General features: G+C 44.0%; 1 protein-coding gene across 2 annotated transcripts in view; it reads left to right on the top strand.

Annotated features, from left to right (window-relative positions):
• frs3 (fibroblast growth factor receptor substrate 3) overlaps nt 1-18,733 on the top strand; it is a 34,232-nt gene that overhangs the window by 1,172 nt on the left and 14,327 nt on the right. The window lies entirely within an intron of this gene.

Raw genomic sequence — 18,733 nt, 5'->3', positions numbered from 1 at the left:
CCAGGCTAATTGTACTCTTCACGAGTACAAACCATATATGAGTGCAATAGGTAGTGTTAAAGGCAAAAAACAGTGCAAATTGTAGTGTTACTACAGAGAAAAGTGCAGGAAAAAGTGCAAGGATCACGATGAGGTTGATTGGGAATATATTCTTAGTTCTTGAGAGGTCCGTTCAGGGTACGTTAGGGGCTTGGACACACTAGAGGCTGGAAACATGTTCCCGATGTTGGGGGAGTCCAGAACCAGGGGCCACGGTTTAAGAATAAGGAGTAAGCCATTTAGAACAGAGACGAGGAAACACTTTTTCTCACAGAGAGTGGTGAGTTTGTGGAATTCTCTGCCTCGGCAGTGGAGGCAGGTTCTCTGGATGCTTTCAAGAGAGAGCTAGATAGGGCTCTTAAAAATAGCGGAGTCAGGGGATATGGGGAGAAGGCAGGAACGGGGTACTGATTGGGGATGATCAGCCATGATCACATTGAATGGCGGTGCTGGCTCGAAGGGCCGAATGGCCTACTGCTGCACCTATTGTCTATTGTATGTGTACCGTGTGGAATAAGTTGTTCTTGAATTTGGTGGCACGTGCATTCAAGCCTGATGGGGGAAGGGAAGAAGCGGGAATGACCAGGATGTGAGTAGTCCTTGATTATGCTGGCTTCATCCCTGTGGCAAATGTTGTGCAGATGGGAACAATGGAGGCGGGGAAGGGGGTGGGAGGCTGGCCTGCATGATGGTCTGGACTGTGTCAGCGGCACTCTTTGATCTCTTGTGGTCTTGGGCAGAGCAGTTGCCAAAACAATGCATGATGCATCTAAATAGTATGTTCTGTTGTCCTTCTAGAGAAATATTTGGTCAGAGTCATTGGAAACATGAAGTGTTGGTGTGCTTTCTTGACCCATAACATCAATATGGTTGAACTAGGGCAGAATGGTGACATTTATGCCCCGAACCTTGAAGCTCTTTCCTGGTCTATCTGTGCCTCAACACCCACAAATGTGGTTGACTTTAATGACACTGAAGTATCCTGGTGGGTGTTTACACCAAGTGCTACATCTGTGAATAAGTAAGGAACAGACTACAGAATAAAACAGCAAAACAAATAAAACAGAAGGGGTGGCACGGTAGTGCAGCGGTAGAGTTGCTGCCTTACAGTGCCAGAGACCTGGGTTTGATCATGACAGAGGTTGCACGTTCTCCCCGTGCCCACGTAGGATTTATCCGGGTGATCCGGTTTCCTCCCACACTCCAAAGACGTACAGGTTTGTAGGCTAATTGGCTTCTGTAAATTGTTCCTCGTATGTAGGATAGAACTAGTGAAGTCTCGACCCGAAACGTCACCCATTCCTTCTCCCCAGAGATGCTGCCTGTCCCGCTGAGTTACTCCAGCATTTTGTGTCTACCTTGGAACTAGTGTATGGTTGATTGCTGGTCAGCACGGACTCGGTGGGCTGAAGGGCCTGTTTCTGCGCAATGTCTCTACACTTAAACTAAACTTTAAATTTATTTGTTAAACAGTGACCTAGATGATGATGATGATGATGGGTGGCAGAAGTTTAAGTACATTAAAACTAAACGCTGGATAGTTTGGAGATTGGTGAAAAGATAGCTTTAAACTAGGATCCTGATAGAAGCAGCAATAAAAAATATGAGGAGGGGGACTGGAGATACGACAGTTCCCTGACTGGAAGCTGGCAAAATACTCTGATTTAGTCTGAATGTCTGGAGAAGAAGATGGATTTATACTAATATCTGTAACATCATTTCAGTCAGGAATTTCTACCTCTGATATATTTTAAATGTATATTTGTATCCTTAATTTTTTTTGAAAATGCCAGTTATTTTAGCACTGGGATTTGCTTTCTTTGTGAATTGCCAGCATTGTGGCATTGTAACAAATTTCAAAGCAGAATAGATGAGATTTTTTTTAATTTGAAAGGAAATGTTATGGCAGAAATGAGCATTAATGGATGCTAATTTAAAGTGATAGTTTGAAGTGGTTTTATGGACAAACATAATTTATAAATGCTTTTTAATAATGCTGCCTTTGAAAGTCACCTTCATGATATACTGTTATTGAACAGCACTTGCTAAAAACGAACCTGCGGTGATGCTTCATTTTTTTTTGTCCATACCCAAGGGGATTTTGTACATTTTTAGAAGATTTCTGATGATTTTGTACTTTTCAGACCTTTAACAGAATGTGGGGAATTGTGTGACACTTAAACAAATTCGATGAAAAATACTTATACTGTTTAAGGGCGGCACAGTGGCGCAGCATTAGAATTGCTGCCTCACGGCGCCAGAGACCCAGGTTCGATCCTGACTTCTTGTGCTGTCTGTACGCAGTATGCATGTTCTGGTTTCCTCCTGCATCCCAAAGATGTGCAGGTTTGTAGGTTAATTGGGTTCTGTAAATTGTCCCTAATGTGTAGGATAGAACTAGTGTATGGGTGATCGATGTTCGGTGCGGACTCAGTGGGCCAAAGGGCCTGTTTCTACGCTGTATCTCTAAATTCTAAAGTTTGATATATATGTACCTTAATTCTGTACATTTTTCTTAGTCACTGGTTAATTGTGCTAGTGTTCTTTAACCTTTAAATGTAGTCGTTTTTTTCTGGGTGGAGGCAAAGCATCTCGTCTGCACTCCACCCATGTGGGGAGAGACCACAGAAGATTAATAAATGCTGACTCTTCTGGTCATACCATTACTTATCCTTTATGCGGTACAAGATGACTTTGAACAATGCTACATATTATTGCCACATCAATAAAAGGCTTGCACTCACCTGCAAGCTGATGCCATTGGCATTACTCAGCTAGGCACAAATTAAAAAGTAACTAGTCACAAATTTGGAAAATTGATCTGCTTTATCAGCCATAAATATTGCATGCTCTGTTAGTCTAGCACATCCATGAGAACACCTTAAATGGCGTACATGAGACATCTAGTGGAAGGCAAAGGCTGATAATAACATAGTCAATTAACTTACTGCACCTTATATTTTGCTTGGGCAGCTTACAACCCTGTGGTATGAATATTGAATTCTCCAACTTCTAGTAACCCTTGCTTTCCCTTTCTCCGTCCCTCCTACCGTCCTCCTGATTAATGTTACTGTTTATGTGCCTTCTTGTCACCTTCCCTTCAGCCAACAATGAACCATTGTACATTTCCTTCATCGTCTGCTTTGATCTGTCATTTTCACACCTTGCATGCTCTTTGTACCTCTCCATATCTATATAACCCTTCCATATCGCTAGTTTCTCTCTCTCCAGTCTCTCTGTCTGAAGAAGGGTCTCGACCTGAGATGTCACCCAGTCCTTCTCTCCAAAGATGCTGCCTGTCCCGCTGAGTTATTCCAGCATTTTACTGATGTTACTAAATTACGAGATGCTGAACCTTGGAGCCAAAACTTTGCTATGGTGAACTCTAATAAAATTACCAGAAGCAATTCTAAATAATAATGGAGACTGCAGATGCTGGAATCTTGAGCAAAGAAAAACAAACTCCTGGAATGATTCAGTGGGTCGGGCAGTATCTTTGGGAGGAATGGACAGATGATGTTTCATCTTGTGATCCATCTGTCCATTTCCTTCCACAGATGCTGCTTGACCTGCTGAGTTCTTCCAGCAGTTTGTTCCTTGCAAAAAGTAATGGATTCTTTTGAACAAAATACAGTCTTTTATTTCACAAAAATTAATGCATATATATGCATCCAGCATTTCATAGGAGAGGCAATCAGTCCAGTTTTGACATGGCGGTAACTTTGACCAAGATCTTTTTCTTTTAATACATAAAGATCTGTGGCATTAGTGCATAGATTTTACTTGTACATTCCTTGCAGTTGAGTAATAGAAGTATGGACTGACACAGCAAAATAGGACTTTTAAATGTCTCTTAAGTATAAAAAGTGTTCTTTTTCTTCGGAGATGCTGTCTGACCCGCAGAGTAGCTCCAGCACTTTGTGCCTATCTTAAGTATAAAGTATTCCTTTCCTCCTTTGTTTTTTTTGTTTTAATTATTTTTGTTGGAACTTTCCTCTACATTTTATTTTCTGAATCTAATTCTTATGAAAACTAAAAACAGATTTTTGCTCGTCATTTGTTTAGGTTTTCATGTTTCATTTTGAATGTTGGTGCAAATTTAAAGAAATACTTTGGGTTGTCCTAATATTAGACCCCTTATTTAAGCCGTTCTAACTTTCTAATATTTTACATTGAAAGGGCAATCTTATAGATATAAATGCTACGATTTCCAAGGAATGGTTGTAGTTAGTGATGCGGAGAGCTTAGACAACTAAACATTGGTGTTCTAAGACATGAAATATGTTTGGAACATGGATCCTGAAACAATTCTTAGTGCAATAACGGTTGGTTAATTGTGGAGACACAAGGAACTGCAGATGCTAAACTCTTCCATTGAACACAAAGTGTCAGAGAGTCACAGAGTGATACAGTGTGGAAACAGGCCCTTCGGCTCAACTTGCCCACACCGGCCAACATGTCCCAGCTACACTAGCCCCACAAGAACTAGAGGTAGGAAAAGGGCAGAACTAAGCAGGGCGGGCAACAGATGACCAAGGAAGGGTGAAGCCCATAATGGCCCATTGTTGGCTGGGGAAGAGGTGATAACGAAGGGATACACTGATGGGAATAGTGCAACTGGTAGGACGACTAAGGTAGGGTACGGGGAAAGAGGGAATGCCAGAGGTTAGAGAATTCAGCATTCATACCGCTGGGTTGTAAGCTTCCCAAGCGAAATATGAGGTGCTGCTCCTCCAATTTGTGTGAGGGGGAAGCCAACGACTGAAAGGTCAGTATGGGAATGGGAAGTAGCCCAATTTTAAGTTGCAATTTAAGTAGCATTTTTTCCTAGATCCTGTGACTATCAACAATTAACTTTACAGCATGTTTGTTGTGCTAGAGTAAGACTGTACTTGTGTAACAATGTACATTTTGCTGCAATGTGTTTGTATAGTTTGAACATGCCTTTCTCTAACTTTGGCGGCATGGTAGAGCTGCTGCCTTACAGCACCAGAGACCCGGGTTCGATCCTGACACCTGGTGTTGTCTGTACCGCCCTCGTAAGTTTGGAGTGGGCGGATGTGCAGGAGAGGGCGCCGTCTGTGTATGGCAGCCTGCCCGCAGTCCGTCTCTTCACCTTTTTTTATTTTATTTTAATTCCTGTTAAAAAATGTTAGTTAGTTAAGTTGATCTTTATGTAGGGGGGGAAACTTTAATTTTTAGTCCCCTACCTAGTCGGAGAGGCAGCATCCCTCTAAGCTGCTTCTTCGCCCCGTCCTCGCGGCCTACCATCGAGAATGGAGCGGCTTTTCCTGTCGGGACCGGCCGGAACTACAGCTTCGGCGGTGGCGCAGCGCTGGGATACCAACAGGGAGCGGGCGATACCATACCGTGTCGCCGTGCGGTAAGCTCCGGAGCGCTTTGGCCGCCGACTCCCAACATCGCGAAGCTGTGGCTGCGGGCGTCTGGCCGTGGGCGGCGCTGGATTTGGAGCGCCGCGGAGCCAGGGTTCGAGGTGCCGGGGTTGGAGCTCTAACCGGCGTGGCCTGAGGACTACGAGTGCCCCGGTCTCCGGGGAGGAGGCAGCCGCTCCAGACTTTCCAAGCCGCTTGAGGACTGTTTCACCCAACGCCGGTTGTTCCATCTTCACGGCAAGAGGGCCCTGAAAATTATCGGACTGGCTGCAAGGCCAAAAATGGGCCCCGACCTCGGGTGTTTCAGAGGAAGAGGACTTAACTTTCTGGTGCCTTTCCCACAGTGGACATTATTGATTCTGCTGTGGGGGGACGTTTGTGTTGAACTTTATAATGTAATGTATTGTCTTTTTTACTTTTTCTTTTATGTAAAGCACCTTGAATTGCTGTTTGCACGAATGGTGCTATATAAATAAATTTACCTTACCTTACCTTACACAGTTTATACGATCTCTGAAGTTTTGCATATTATCACCCATTTATTTAAAACTTTCCTGCAGATGTTGCATTCTTGTGGGTAAAAATGAACAGGTACAAACAACTGGAACAAACAGGAGGGGGTGTGAAAACTATGTGTGGAACATTGAGTGCTTCCACTACCTTGGTTATTGAAAATGAGTCACAGTCAAGGGAGTACGTATTGCCCAACTTACCTTGACTCACCGATGACTGATTCTTACCTATGGCTAGCTATGAGCAATTCAATTTCTAATACCTGCAGTCTTGTGTCTCCCGATCAGTTAATGTTAGTGCAGGGAAAACCCTACTACCTACCACTTGAACACACTGTAGTTCCCTTTACAATTGTGGTTTAAAGATTTTGTTTCTCCTTTGCAGTAAAGTAAACTTTGCAGCTAAAAGTCAGCTTAAACAATTTTAGTATAGTTTAGTTTAGTGATACAGTGCAGAACATGGGCCCTTCAACCCAAAGAGTCCACACCAACCAGCGATTCCCACACATTAGCTCTATCCTACACAGTAGGGCCAATTTACAATTTTTTTTAAATGTTACCGAAGCCAATTAATCTACAAACCCGTGTGTATTTGGAATGTGGGAAGAAACCGGTGCACCCAGAGAAAACCCACGGTCACGGGGAGAATGTACAGGCAGCAGCCATAGTCAGGATCGAACCAGGGTCTCTGGCGCTGTAAGGCAGCAACTCTACCGCAGTGCTACCGTGCCGCGCATAATGTTAGAACATAGAACAGTACAGCGCAAGAACAGGTCCTTCGGTCCAAAATGTCTGTGCCAAACATGCCAAGACCAATTCCCATCAGCCTACATGGCCCTTCATTCCCTGCATATCCATGTGCCTTTCCAAAATCTCTGAAACGCTCCTATCCTAATTGCCTCAATCACCACCAACCCTGGCAGTGTGTTCCAGGCACTCACTATCCTCTGTGTGTAAACAAAAGACTTGTTCAGCACCCCTCCTTTAAACTTCAATACAAAGCACAATTGTAGCTCAGCTGGTAGATTAAAAATGCTGGAGAAACTCAGCGAATGAGGCAGCATCTATGGAGAGAAGGAATAGGCGACGTTTTGGGTCGAGACCATACTTCAGTCGGTCATGGCAGATCTATCTTTCACTCTCAGCCCCATTGTTCCACCTTCTCCTTGTAAACATTGATGCCCTTGCTAATCAAGAACCTATCACTCTCCGCTTTAAAAATACCCAATGACTTTGCCTCCATTGCCGTCTGTGGCAATGAATTCTACAGATCCACCGCCCTTTGACTAAAGAATTCCTCCTCATGACAATGTTGCATGACAATGGTGTAGATTTGCAGCAAATAGATTATAAATCTTGAATGCTGTGTTTACAATCTTCTTATGCTGCTGCCGGTAAGAATTTAATTATTCAGTTTCAGTACATTTGGTGATTAAGGGTAGCGCAGCAGTAGAGCTGCTGCCTCACAGCGCCGGAGACCTGGCTTCGATCCTGACCTCGGGTGCTGTCTGTCCAGAATTGTAAACGTTCTCACTGACCGCATGGGTTTTCTCCGGGTGCTCCAGTTTCCTCCAACACTCCAAAGACATAGAGGTTTGTAGCTTAATTGGCTTTGGTTTAAAAAAAAGTTGTAAATCAACCCTAGTGTGTAGGATAGTGCTGGTATGCAGGAATCGCCGGTTGGTGTGGGCTGAAGGGCCTGTTTCAGCGCTCCAGCTCTAAAGTCTAAAGTCTAAGCACACTTGACACTAGGTGCAAGTCATCGAGTGCAACTGTTTGCTAATGACACAGGATAAGCATGGCTCTAACTCATCCTGCATTACTGGAAATGGTGATAGTCCTGTAACCACTCTGGGTTACTGTAACTGAGCATCATCCATAGAGGCAGAGCCCATGTGTGAGGGCAGCTGTATGTTGTTACATTGTCGTCTTCGTCCACAATTCAAGGCTTTACCGCTTCAGAATCATCCACACCCATTGCTGCACACAACAGTATTCCCAGTTGTTGCGAGCTGCAAGAGTTTTATGTTACGCCGATGTAGGCGGTTTGAAACATCGGCAGAGTGGCACAGCTAGTAGAGCTGCAGCCTCACAGTGCCAGAGACCCGGGTTCGATCCTGACCTCGGGTGCTGTCTGTGTGGAGTTTGCATGTTCTCCATCTGACGGTATTCGTTCCCTCTTGCATCCCAAAGACATGTGGGTTTGTAGGTTAAGTTGCCCTCTGTAAATTGCCCCTAGTGTGTAGGGAATAGATGAGAAAGTGGGATAACGTAGAACTAATGTGTGAACGGGTGATCGATGGTCACCGTGGACTCGACGGGCCGAAGGGCCTGTTTTCATGCTGTATCTCTAAACTAAAGTAAGAAAGCAGGCAAAGAAACTATATACATGGGACGTGGGAAATGTCAGCAGGTCTGACTCGTGGAGATGAACCGACTGAAAGATAGCAAAGCCTATTAAAGCCCAAACTGACCACTCATTTAAAAAAAAAAATGAAAAGCAGATGGTGGAAACAGTCAGCAGATTGAAAAGTATTTGCAGACTCTGATATTTCAAGTGTGGACCGTTAAGAATCGTTTTGTTCACTGACCCACTAATTTCAGATTTTGTTTTTAAAAATGGATTTGCTGGAATTAATTTGAATCTGGCTGATTGTCTCAACATTTGGTGTATAAACATTAATGTGCTATTTTTATAAAGTTGCTATCTTTTCTTTCATTTTACGACAAGTACGTGGACAAGAATTCAAACTTGCCATCTTTCAGCGAGGCAGAATGTTGCCTGGATTAGGGGGTATTAGGTGTGAGGTTGGACTGACTTGGATCGTTGTGTCTGGAGCATTAGAGGTTGAGGGACAATCTGAAGTAACAAATTATGTGAGACGTAGAGAGGGGAGACGGGAGATAGCAGAACCTTTTTCTCAGGGTGGGAATGTCAAAGACTAGAGGGCATATCTTTAAGGTGAGGGACAAAGTTCAAAGGAGTTTATAGGACAGTTTAAAGGAGACACAAAGCTGGGTGGCAGTGTGAACTGTGAGGGGGATGCTATGAGTTTGCAGGGTGACTTGGACAGGTTGGGGGAGTGGGCAGATGCATGGCAGATGCAGTTTAATGTGAATAAATGTGAGGTTGTCCACTTTGGTAGCAAAAACAGCAAGGCAGATTATTATCTAAATGGTGTCAAGTTGGGAAAAGGGGAAGTACATCGGGATCTGGGGGTCCTTGTTCATCAGTCAATGAAAGTAAGCATGCAGGTACAGCAGGCAGTGAAGAAAGCGAATGGCATTGGCCTTCATAACAAGAAGAGTTGAGTATAGGAGCAAAGAGGTCCTCCTGTAGTTGTATAGGGCCCTAGTGAGATCACACCTGGAGTATTGTGTGCAGTTTTGGTCCCCTAATTTGAGGAAGGACATTCTTGTTATTGAAGGAGTACAGTGTAGGTTTACAAGGTTAATTCCCGGGATGGTGGGACTGTCATATGCTGAGAGAATGGAGCGGCTGGGCTTGTATACTCTGGAGTTTAGAAGGATGAGAGGGAATCTTCTTGAAACATATAAGATGATTAAGGGTTTGGACACAGTAGAGGCAGAAAACATGTTCCCGATGTTGGGGGAGTCCAAAACTAGGGAGGCCACAGTTTAAGAATAAGGGGTAAGCCATTTACAACGGATATGAGGAAACACTTTTTCACATAGAGTTGTGAGTCTGTGGAATTCTCTGCCTCAGAGGGCGGTGGAGGCTGGTTCTCTGGATGCTTTCAAGAGAGAGCTAGATAGGGCTCTTAAAGATTGCGGAGTCAGGGGATATGGGGAGAAGACAGGAAGGGGGTACTGATTGGGTATGATCAGCCATGATCACATTGAATGGCGGTGCTGGCTCGAAGGGCCGAATGGCCTACTCCTGCACCTATTGTCTATTGAGATGTGCATGGGAGTATTTTTTTTACACAGAGGGTGGTGGGTGCCTGGAGCACGCTGTCAGGGTTGATGGGGTGGTGGAGGCAGATAGGTTGGTGGCTTTTAGATAGGTGGGTGGAAACGCAGGGAACAGAGATATAGATTACGTACAGGTGGGAGAGTTCAGTTTAACTTGGCTAAACAAGGTACTGCAGATGCTGGTTTACAATAAAAAGACATTGAAGCAACTTAGCGGGTCAGGCAGCATCCATGAAGAGCACGGATAGGTGACCATTCTTCAGACGTATCCATGTTCTCCAAGGATGTTGCTTGATCCGCTGAGTTACTCCAACATTTTGTGTCCTTTGTGTTTATCTTGGCTTTGTGAGCAAAAGGGCCTGGTCCAGCGCTGGGTAGACAAAAATGCTGGCGGAACTCAGCGGGTGAGGCAGCATCTATGGAGAGAAGGAATAGGCGACGTTTCAGGTCGACACCCTTCTTCAGGAACCCTTGTTCCTGTGCTGTTCTGTTTATGTTCTAGAAGCGTATGACATTAATGTTAGGTAGACAAAAGTGCTGGAGAAACTCAGCGGGTGCAGCAGCATCTATGGAGCGAAGGAAATAGGCAAGATAAAGCCCAGTAAAGTTCAATTAAAGGTAGTCTGAGGGTGTCCAATGAGGTCGATAGTGGCTCAGGACTGCGCTGTCGTTGATAGAATGGATCAATTGCCTAATAACAGCTGGGAAGAAACTCCCTGAATCTGGAGGTTTACACACTTCTGTACCGTCTGCCTGTTGGGAGGGGGGAGAAGAGGAGTGAGATTGGTCCTTGATTATGCTGCTGGCCTTGCCGAGGCAGCTTGAAGTGTAGATGGAGTCAATGGAAGTGAGGTTGGTTAGTGTGATGGTCTGGGCTGCGTCCGATTATTTCTTTATGGTGTTAGTGGAGACGGAAGTTTTAGATGATCACATCTAGTTGTCAGGAGGTCTTTCCAGTTTTTGAACTGATTCTGCTGAACAGACACAGTCTGCGAATACTTTTCCCAGTCGTGTTTCTGTCCATTTGCTTGTGTTGTTTTATTTGTTTCAGCGTTTTCTGGGAGATGTACTGATTGTGGTTGATAGGGTGGGTTTGCTGAAGCCTTGCTTGGTGGAGTGCCAACCTATTGTCGAGACTCCAGGACATTCCTGAGAGTGGTTTGATAATATTACGGTCACCAGTTTGTTCTTCTGTTCCTCTTCCTCCAAACTGATGCAAACCAAGATCCCACAACCCTGCACCACAATTTTGCTGGTCTTTAATATTTTCCACTTTTTTTTCCTGTTGTTTTATTTGTTTGAACGTTGTGCCGCACCCTAAAAGTCAATCAAATAATTTATTCGGTCTGTGCGATGTAATTCTCTGCTACTCAGCGATGAGTTTGGCCAGCACTGTTTAACTCTGCCAATTCCCCTCTGTAAAAGTGGATTCCTGCCTGCTGCCAATAGTCATTGCTCAGGTGAAGATCGCTGTGAGTTGGACAGGGGGCCTAGTAACTAAATGGTGTTAATCCACTTTTCCAAATTTGGACATACGACTGCTTGGTAGACACAAAATGCTGGAGTAACTCAGCGGGTGAGGCAGCATCTATGGAGAGAAGGAATGGGCGATGTTTCGGGTCGAGACCCTTCCTCAGACTGCGTCGCCCATTCCTTCTCTCCATAGATGCTGCCTCACCCGCTGAGTTACTCCAGCATTTTGTGTCTACCATCGATTTTACCAGCATCTGCAGTTCTTTCTTGCACGTACGACTGCTTGACAGCTTAGCATTTATTTGTCAGGTGTTGTGCTAAATGAAGGTTCTGACTGTCATAAGGAATAGGAGTAGAATTAGGCCATTCGGCCCATCAATCCTCTGCCATTCAATCATGACTGATCTATATCTCCCTCATAACCCCATTCTCCTGCCTTCTCCCCATAAACTCTGACACCTGTACTAATCAAGAATCGATCTATCTCTGCCTTAAAAATATCCAGTGACTTGGCCTCTACACCTACTGTGATTCCACAGATTCACCACCCTCTGACGAAAGAAATTTCTCCTCATCACCTTCCTAAAAGAACGTCCTTTAATTCTATGACCTCTAGTTCCCACTAATGGAAACATCCTACTAGTGGAAACATCCTCTCCACATCCACTCTATCCAAGACTTTCACTATTCTGTACATTTCAATGAGGTCCCACGCTCATTCTTCTAAACTCAGATGAGTACATGCCCAATGCCGACAAACGCTCATCATAGGTTAACCTACTAATTCCTGGGATCATTCTTGTAAACCTCCTCTGAAACCTCTCCAGAGCCAGCACATCTTTCCTCAGATATAGTGCCCAAAATTGTTCACAATATTCCAAATGCAGCCTTGCCTGCCAGCGCCTTATAGAGCCTCAATATTACATCCCTGTTTTTGTATACGAGCCTTCTTGAAATAAATGCTAGCATTGAGTTTGCTTACTTTACTACTGATTCGACTTGCAGATTGACTGGGAACAATTTTCATTAAACATCAGAGGCAAGTGGAAATGCATGGAACGCACTGCTGGGGGTGGTAGTTGAAGGAGATACATTAGTGGCATTCATTTTGGATAGGCACATGGCTGTAGAGGGAGATGGTTTATGAGCAGGTGGGTAAGTGATGGTCTTGGCATCATGTTCGGTACGGACATTTTGGGCCGAAGGGTCTGTTCTGTGGTGTAGTGTTTGACGTTCTATGATGGTGGAGAGATTGTGGTTATTGTGCAACCTACATTAAAAGATGCAATAGTGGACAAGCAATGCTGAGTATATAAAGAAGGAAGATGATATGCAATATTAAAAGCCTTTAAGAGAAGAAAGCCAGCTGGCAATTATATATGGTATATAGAAATATATATATAGACCAGTCTGAAGAAGGGTCTCGACCTGAAACATCACCCATTCCTTCTCTCCAGAGATGCTGCCTGTCCCGCTGAGTTACTCGAACATTTTGTGTCTATCTTCGGTTTAAACCAGCATCTGCAGCTCCTTCCTATACAAATATAAATGGTTCTTCTGTGGTTGGCAGGCAAATGGTTAAAAACAATCAAGAGTGTTTATTTGTCATAACTACTGACATTGGAACAATTTAATTCTTACTTGCAGCAGCATAACAGTACTGTAAACACGATACTCGTAAATGATATATCTTAAACAAAAATGTTAATCAATTAATAACCCCAATACTAGTGCAATAAAGAGATTGAAGTTCTTGGTGCAAACCAGGACAATATTAAATCAAAATAAGAGGCTTATGAAATTAACTGCAAAAGCTGGAGGTCTGACGTTTGGGAGCATTTTAGAATTTGGCACAGGAGGGTCATGAAATTAACAAAAAAAATGGACAATAGAATATGAGAGAAATCTATCACGGGCATCTGACGCGTCCACAATGTGAGAAGGAAAAGACTAGCCTAGAGTTAATGTGCAACTTATGTCAACGAATAGACAGAATTTACAATGGTGTATAAGAGGGGTTAAACAAATACTTAGTATCTGTCTTCATCACAAATGTCCTGCTGGAAATATCAGGGAACCACCCACTGAGTTTCTCCAGCACTTTTGTCTACTTTTGACTTTCCAGCATCTGCAGTTCCTTCCTGAACAAGGATCTAGTGAGACTGAGTAACTAATGGAAATTAATCTTCATGAAATAATAGCAATGGAGGGGTTGGAGGGACTGCACGCCGATAAATCCCAAGGATTGCTGATCTACGTCCCTGAGTTTCGGTTTATTATTGTCACATGTACCAGGGTACAGCGAAAAGCTTTAAAGGGCACAAAGTGCTGGAGTAACTCAGTGGATCAGGCAGCATCTCTGGAGAACACGGATTGGTGACGTTTCGGGTTGAGACCCTTCTGAGTCTGAAGAAGGGTCTCGACCCGAAACGTCACCGATTAGTTTTCTCCAGAGATGCTGCCTGACCCGCTGAGTTACTCCTTCATTTTGTGTCTGTCTTCAGTGATAACAACTTGCAATCTACATCACCGATTCTGGTGATGCGGCCCAAATGTTTGTGTCATTTCGCTGAAGATACAAAGCTAGGTGGGACTATGAGTAGAATGTAAAGAAGGTTTAAGGGTGTACAAAGTAAATGAGTGGGCAAGAGTATGGGAAGATGGAGTTCAATGAGCACAAATGTGGGTGATTCACTGGGAACACAAAACAGAAAAATCCAATTTTCAAATGGTGACAAATTGATAAATATTAAAGTTCACAGGGACCAAATATCCTCACACACAAGTAGTTGAAAATTAACCTTCAGGTACAACGTGTACTTAGGCAGAGAAATCGTGTGCTGGCCTTCATTTTGATTTAAGTAAAGGAATAAAGATGACTTGCTGCAATTATATTGGGCCTTTTGTACACAGTTTTGCTCCCCTTGCCAAAAGTGAATGCACTTTCCATAGAGTGGGTTTAATAAAGATTCACCAGATTGGTTCCAGGGATGGTGGCTTTACCAGAAAAGTAGGAATTGTTTAGTTTATTGTCATGTGTACCGTGAAAAGCTTTTTGTCGTGTGCTATCCAGTCAGCGGTAAGACCATATGTGATTAGTCATTCCGTCCACATTGTACAGATACAGGATAAAGGGCATAATGTTTAATGCAAGATAAAGTCCGATTAAAGGTAGTTCGAGGGCCTCCAATGAGGTAGATGGGAGGTCAGGACTACTCTCTAGTTGTTGATAGGGGTGGTTCAGTTGACTGATAACAGCTGGGAAGAAAATGACCCTGAATCTGGAGGAGTGCGTTTTCACACTTCTATATGACACGATAGAACTTTATTTATCCAGGAGGAAATTGATCTGCCAACAGTCATAAAAATACACAAAATACATGAAACATGACATTAAAGTGATGAGTAGAAAGGTTTTGGGGATGTGCAAATATTGAAGGGGGTGGGGGGGGGGGGGGGGGGGGGGGGCGAGGGGAGGGCGAGGGAGGCGGAGAGGAAGGGGGAGGGGAAGGGGAGTCACTCAGTCTACCCCACGACAGAAGGGGGAGGAGTTGTACAGTCTGATAGCCACAGGGAAGAAGGATCTCCTGTGGTGTTCTGTGCTGCATCTTGGTGGAACCAGTCTGTTGCTGAAGGTGCTCCTCATGTTGACCAGTGCGTCATGGAGGGGGTGAGCTGTATTGTCCAGGATGCTCCGCAGTTTGAGGAGCATCCTCCCCTCCAAGACCACCTCCCGTGAATCCAACTCCAACCCCGCCCCCAGGATGGAGCCAACCGTCCTGATGAGTTTGTTGATCCTATTGGCGAAGGAAATAGGCGACGTTTCGGGTCTCGACCCAGGGTTTCGTCGCCTATTTCCTTCGCTCCATAGATGCTGCCTCACCCGCTGAGTTTCTCCAGCATTTTTGTCTACCTGCAAGTGTTCAGCTCTGTTTGTGATCTTCAGAAGGGCAGGAATCCCCTGCAACTGTTCACCAAGGCTGCAAGTTGCTGAGAGAATTATTCGGTGTATATCTTTTCCATGGACGCTAATAAATGTTCTCCGGACCTTGCAGATGGATCTTGTAGTTGGGATCACTTTTTAGTTACTCATGTGTGTTTCCTTTTATAAAATATCAGCTGCAGTATAACAAGCGAATTGTACAGCTGAGGATACATTTGCTGGCAAAATTATTGAAGGATGTCTGAATGCATTATTTTGGAGTAGAATGTAGGGTCTTACCTCCACAGGCATGTAGTCCCAGTTTAATGTATGGGGAGCACGTCATAAATGTTGTACATGACTTCCCTTCCCCTCAGCATAGCTTCCTTTCCAGAATAGGTTACTGTTAAAAATCAGAAGGCTATATTTTCAGCCCCTATTAGAGTCATACAGTGCGGAAACAGGCCCTTCGGCCCAACATGCCCTTGCCGACCAACATGCCCAATCTAAACTAGTCCCATCTGCCTGCTTTTGGCCCATATCCTTCTAAACCCACCCTATCCATGTACCTTTCTAAATGTTTCTTAAACGTTGAACTAGTATCTGCCTCAACTACCTCCTCCGGCTGCTTGTTCCATACACCCACCAGCATTGTGTGTGTGTAAAAAAAAAAGTTTCCCCTCATTTCCCCATTAAATCTTTTCCCCCTCACCTTAAATCTATGTCCTCTGGTTCTCGATTCCTCTATTCTCGGCAAAAGACAATGAATTATTATTTGACCGTATGACTTTCCCTCGTGTAAAATGTAAAGCCAGAGGGAGGGGTGTAAGTGGAAGGGTGGGGGGGGGGGGGGGGGAGTGAGATTAGTTTATTTACCCAAAACATTCCTCCCATGATATTGTGCACCTCTATAAAATCACCCCTCATCCCCCTTCGTTCCAAGGAATAATGCCCTTACCCATCTCATTCTCCCGCTATAGCTCAGTCCCTCGAGTCCTCGCAACATGCTGGTAAATCTTCTCTGAAAGCTTTCAAGCTTGGCAACATCTTCCCTATAACATGGTGACCAAAAGTATGTGCTTAGAATATGATGAAACACTAGAATAGGAAGGAGATCATTAAATGTAATTCACGTTCCTGACCTCTTGTTTTCTAATCCCTGCTGGAAGTGGGTTAAACAGGGATGGACTTGGCCGCATGATGTGCTCAACCTAAACCATGAACCCCAAAACACAAAAGCCCCAAACCCCACTAACAGCAAGGCTTGAGCATAAATGATGGCCCCAGGTGATCTATCATGAAGAATCTTGTATGTGTGGAATTGCACATCAGCAAGAAATCTGAGCTTTTAGCAGAGATAGGGATTTTCTTTCGGCAAATTCTTTAGGCAAATACCTCTTCAAGATAGCAGAGTCAAGGGATATGGGGAGAAGGCAGGAACTGGGTACTGATTGGGGATGATCAGCCATGATCACATTGAATGGCGGTGCTGGCTTCAAGGGCTGAATGGCCTACTCCTGCACCTATTGTCTATTGTCTAAATACAGTTACATTTGGCATGTTGCAGTATGGTATGGTATTTTATTTGTCACGTGTGTACTGAGGTACAGTAAAATTAATTTTTTGTATATAGTTCAGTACAAGTATCACTATAAGCACATAGAGATATATTAGATTAGCACCTCAGATGCGATACAATAGAACTTTATTTATCCAGGAGGGAAATTGATCTGCCAACAGTCATAAAAACACAAAATACTTGAAACATGAAATTAAAGTGACGAGTGATGAGGCTTGGGTGATGTGCAAAGGTGTGAGAGGGGGGGGGGGGGGGGGGGGGGGGGGGGGGGGGCGGCGGCTGGACTGGGAGAGGAGTTGTAAAGTTTGAAGGCCACAGGGAGGAAGGATCTCTTGTAGCGTTCTGGCCTGATACAGTACAAGTGTATACTAGTGGAGCACGAGAAGCCAGCCGAGTGGACCACGATGAATGTGCCTCTTTAATATCCTCTTAAATGCCCCCTCCACCACCACCCCGGCAGCATGTTTCAGGCACTCTCTGTAGTAAACCTTGCCCTGCACATCTCCTTTAAACATTGCTCCTCTTACCATTGATGACACAAATCTAATTAGCAACCCACTGAACTACAATGCTATTACACATAGTCATACAGCACAGAAACAGACCCTCTGGACCACCTTGCCCCCGCCGACCAAGATGTCCCATCTAAGCTAGTCCCGCCCATATCCCTCAAAACCTTTCCTATCCATGTACCTGTCTAAATGTCCTTTAAGCGTTGAATTATTAGTTATTCTTCCACTCCTATTTGTTGGCAGCAATTTTAATTTTCTATATCTCCTAAAATGGGCTGAATAATAGAAAATAATAAAATGTTATAATTTATAGTTCACGAGAGCTGTGTAATGTTGTTAAGTCTCTTCATTGTATCAGCTGAAACATTTTCTAAATATATGTAATATAATGTAGATTTTACTTCTATTTCTCCTCATAGCCCCTGCCCCCCGCCCTAAATCAATGGCTGATCACTCTAATAGATGCTCAGGATTGTGAGAGTCCGTATAAATTGGATTAATTTCACATCGGGTGGCGGATGTAACATGGCAATTGGTCCCCATGACAGAACTGAAGGTCCAATGGCGTTCCTTTTGCTCTTGTTTAACGTCGACACAAATGTTCCTTTGGAATGGCTGCTCTTTACTTTAGACTCTTGAGATACATCGTGGAAACAGGCCCTTCGGCTCACCGAGTCCACGCCGACCAGCGATCACCACATACACTAACACTATCCTACACACTAGGGACAATCTATAGAAGCCAATTAACCTATAAACCTGTACGTCTTTGGAATGTGGGAGGAAACCAGAGCACCCAGAGAAAACCCATGTGATCACAGGGGGAGCGTACAAACTCCACACAGACAGCACCTGTAGTCAGGATGGAACCCAGTTCTTTGGCGCTGTAAGGCAGCAACTCTACCTCTGCACCACTGTGTCATGCTACTGTAGATTTCAAAGTAGAAACTTATTGAGTTAGATCTGTTACCTGATGACAATAAACGCTATTGTATTGTATGTTCATTGTCAGATATTTGCTATAAATTTTCATCAGAATTGGTTTATATTTAATAAAAAATATCAAGAATTATATTTAAGCAAAGGGGCAATTACTAGTCTACGCAAGGAATGGAGTGATGTGGATCATATGTACAGGCAGATGAGATTAGTGTATCTTGGCATCATGTTCAACACAGACATTGTGGGTCCAAGGGCCTGTACCTGTCCAGTAATCTTCCATGTGTAGGAAGGAACTGCAGATGCTGATCTAAACCAAAGATAGACACAAAAAGCTGGAGTAATTCAGCGGGTCAGACAGCATCTCTGGAAAAAAGGAATAGGTGACATTTTGGGTCGAGACCCTTCTTCAGTCTGAAGAGGGGCCT

This window comes from Amblyraja radiata, chromosome 24 (genome assembly GCF_010909765.2).
Source record: "Amblyraja radiata isolate CabotCenter1 chromosome 24, sAmbRad1.1.pri, whole genome shotgun sequence".
NCBI classification, from domain to species: Eukaryota; Metazoa; Chordata; class Chondrichthyes; order Rajiformes; family Rajidae; genus Amblyraja; species Amblyraja radiata.
This window is presented reverse-complemented; position numbering and strand designations above follow the sequence as displayed.